Below are 3,663 nucleotides of genomic sequence, written 5' to 3'. Positions count from 1 at the left end.
ACCAGGGAGGCCTATGCTTAGTCTTGGAAGAGGAATGTTGTTTCTACGTAGATCATTCTGGGGTTGTCAAAGAATCCCTAGCATTGCTCGGAAAAAGGCTTCATGAAAGAAAAATAGAAAGAGAACAATCTCAAAAATTGCTATGAATCTGTGTTTAACTTGTCCTCCTGTCTGACAACCTTGGTCTCCGCTCTTGCTGGGCCCACTGCCCTTTTATTGCTTGCTCTTGCTTGCGGCACCTGCATGATCGGTGCCTTAGTTAAATTAGTTAAAGAATGTGTTTCTACTGTCCAAGTAATGATACTGAAGCAGCAATACCAGCCCTTAGATCCATCTCAAGGATTTGAGATGAAATCCTACTCAGGTGGGGGTGGGGAATGGGAGGTCTCAATTCCACGGGCACCAGCCAGTCCCAGTCAGAGGCACGTAGCCTCCATGGGCACCAGCCAATCTCAATGGAAGTCATGTAGCCACAGTAGAAAATCCCCTTTCTGGCTTGCTGCCATTTTGTTAAGGTGGTGACCCCAGCATGGTGGAGTTCTCTGCAGAATAAACACTCCTTGTTTTTGCATACCATCTGAGTCTGAGGGTTTTCTTCAGCAATTCACAGACCGTAGCAGTTATACTACAAATAGAAGGCCTCTAGACCTCTGAACCACTTGACAGCAGGGCGGGGTGACTATGTCATCCTGGGGGAAGAATGTTGTTTCTGTATAAGTGAATGAAATGTGGTTGAACAAAATATTAAGACCTTCTTTACCTCCGCAGCCATTTGAGGTCCTGATATACCTTCAACGTCCCTGCCCCCAGTACTCTGACCCCTTATTGCCTGGCTCTTGCCCTGCGTGGGCTCCATAGCAGCCATCAAAGCCCTCTTTCTTTTTGTCTCATGCCTTATACAGTTTCTCAAAAAACAAATTATTAATATAGCCAAAGTCACCACCAACCAAGTTCTGGTACTGTATCAAACTATTTTTGCAGAATGTGCTGGCACATAGGATGACACAGCCCCATTGTAATAAAACAAAGGGAGAGATATGGATTTCCAAGCCAGATGAGGGACCACAGAGCATTGTCCATACCCTGGACATCTCTCAGAGTACAGCAGGAATGCAGCTGCTCCCTCTCCAAATCAGGCTAAGGCCTACTCAACTCCATAGAGACAAAGGCCATGCCATGATAAAGCCATGCCTTTATCTGGCTTCTCAGAAATCATGTGACTGCCAGTCTGCTAATCTAGCTGTTAAGCTTGGAAGACCCCTGCCCCCAGAGCAACACTTCTTCCTGTAGAGGAATTTGAATTTAGAACATGGCTGCTCTGGGAAGAGATCGCATCCAAAGACTTTCTGTGTGATTTGGCTGGAATACAAACAAGCCTTTAATCCAGGAGACAGCGGCAAGCAGATCTCAGCCTGGTATAGAGCAAGTTTCAAGTAAAGAAAAGCTTAGGTCCAGGTGTGGTGGCATGCATCTTTGATCTCAAGCAATGGAGGTAAAGTTAGTTTGTAGATGGAAACACCCATGCTTCAAAGTGATGTTTACTTGAGTGGCAGAAAGGGTGACAAATCAGAGAAAGAGCTGACAGAATAGGATACGCCCAACTCTCAGGAGAAGAGGAGCAACAGAGAGAGAGAGATACGAGGCAGTTTTACTGGGACAGTAATAGGTTGCAGAGAGAAGATGCAGTTGGAGATGGAATGAGCCAGAGAATGAGAAGGATCCAGAAGATTAGAGCAGATTGTTTGAGTTAGTTTGAGGCCAAGCAGAGTAATTCAGAGGCCAAGAGAAAAGCAAATATCTGGAAAGGAGTTTGAGCCAGAACAGCTCAATTGAACCAGCCACCTATGAGTTCAGAAAGAACAAGAACAAGCGAGGGTGAGCTTATTTCATTTCTTAATTTTTGTTTATTTTTTAGAGACAAGGTTTCTCTGTGTAGCCTTGGCTGTCTTGGACTCACTTTGTAGACCACGCTAGTCTTGAACTCACTGAGATCTACCTGCCTCTGCCTCCCTGAGTGCTGAGATTACAGGCGTAGGCCACTGCTGTCTGGTTAAGAGCTTGTTAAGAAGTCTCAGAGGCTGAAAACATTCTAGGCATAGGTTAGATAGTATGGAGGTGAGAAGCTTCCAGGACTAGAAGGAGCTGCCCTCTGAAGTCCTGTGAAACAGTCTCCCCGGTGGCCATACTCACTGTTGCCCCAACCTCAGCTCCCCAGCTTCTCTGCATCCTGTGACCACTGGTGCTCAATGGCCAATGGGGTGGGGATGGGACCTATGGACCTGCAATTTCCAAGAAACTTTGTCTGTGGAGTAGTCTTGTTCCATAGTCTTATTATACCAACTTATATGTTCCAGGGGATTGGATGCCTTTTTCTGATCCCCACTGGTGCCAGGCACACATGCATGAAGGCAAAATGCTGGTACATATAAAAATCTTAAAAAAAAAAAAAAAAAAACTTAAAAAGCTTACTGAGAAGAAAGCATGCTGTTTTTGTTTTTGTCCACAAGTCTCCTGAGCACTGTGTATAAGATGGTTCTTAAAAGTATTTCCTGTGTCCTGTGGTGCAGAAAAACTGCCATCTAGATGGGACACAGACAGTGCCACACACCCATCTCCCCGTGTAAGATCAGGCAGCATCTGCTCGAGCATTAAAAAGGGACAGTTACACTCAGCTGTGAGACATCAGAAAGATTCAGCTGTGAGGAAATGAATACTTACTTGCACTGCCTCCATCACATTTCCACACCGGCCTGGGATAGATTATAAACAAACATCAAACAGTACGGTAGTCAGAAGAGGAAACAGAAGCCCCGCAAGAAGACAAGGAGGTAAGTCCTAATTTGATTTCGCGTTGTCAGCTGGGACCTATTGGGCTCTCTAGCAGCAAATAGAGGGGCGGAGCCACCTGCACTCAAGGCTTTCCAAGAGTGAAGATGCTTTTCCCTGTAATCTCAAGGCCTGGATAACTGATGGAGGCTCTAGAGAAAGTGGAGATGGGTACATTCGGCTCCAGGGCATGCAGGCAGTTAATGAAATGCGTGCAGAAAGCCCGGGTCCACTCAGCAGCATGTCAGGCTGAAGCCAGGCTAACAAAAGGAAAGCCATGATTAGACTAAACAGGAGCAGCTGGGGATGTGCTTAACAGTTTTTTGTTTTTGTTTTATTCAGAAAGATTGCCCTTTCGGGATTTACCCTGTATTAATAATTTATAATTTGAAGCCTTCTGATCCCAATACTCTGTGATGCAGTCATAGTTTATCAAAGCCCTTACAAACAAGACTAAATGGGCCCTTGATGGAGCTCACGGTGACTGAAAGCAACTCCACCACCAGCATCCTCACCTCCAGAAGGCCTCCAGTCTGTGTCAGAGACCAAGAGATCAAACTCAATAAAAAATGTTTCGTGCGTGTCACCTTGATCCGTTTCTGGGAACAGCAGAATGTTGCAGTTGGTAGAATGAAGCATAACCCCCTTACAATTGAACAGTGCCCTGGCCTGTATCCAGGGCAGAGTGGCACCCACTATAGGGCTTGACCTTCCACGGTGGCACTTGGGAAGGCAGAGTTTGAAACTGTTCTGATGTGGCGGCTACCAGGCTATTCACACGTGAAATGTGGCCGGCACAAATTTCAATTTGGTGTGTGCTGTTTTTTTTTTTTTTTT

Source organism: Meriones unguiculatus, chromosome 21, assembly GCF_030254825.1.
Source record: "Meriones unguiculatus strain TT.TT164.6M chromosome 21, Bangor_MerUng_6.1, whole genome shotgun sequence".
Lineage (NCBI taxonomy): Eukaryota > Metazoa > Chordata > Mammalia > Rodentia > Muridae > Meriones > Meriones unguiculatus.
Note: the sequence above shows the minus strand (reverse complement) of the source record.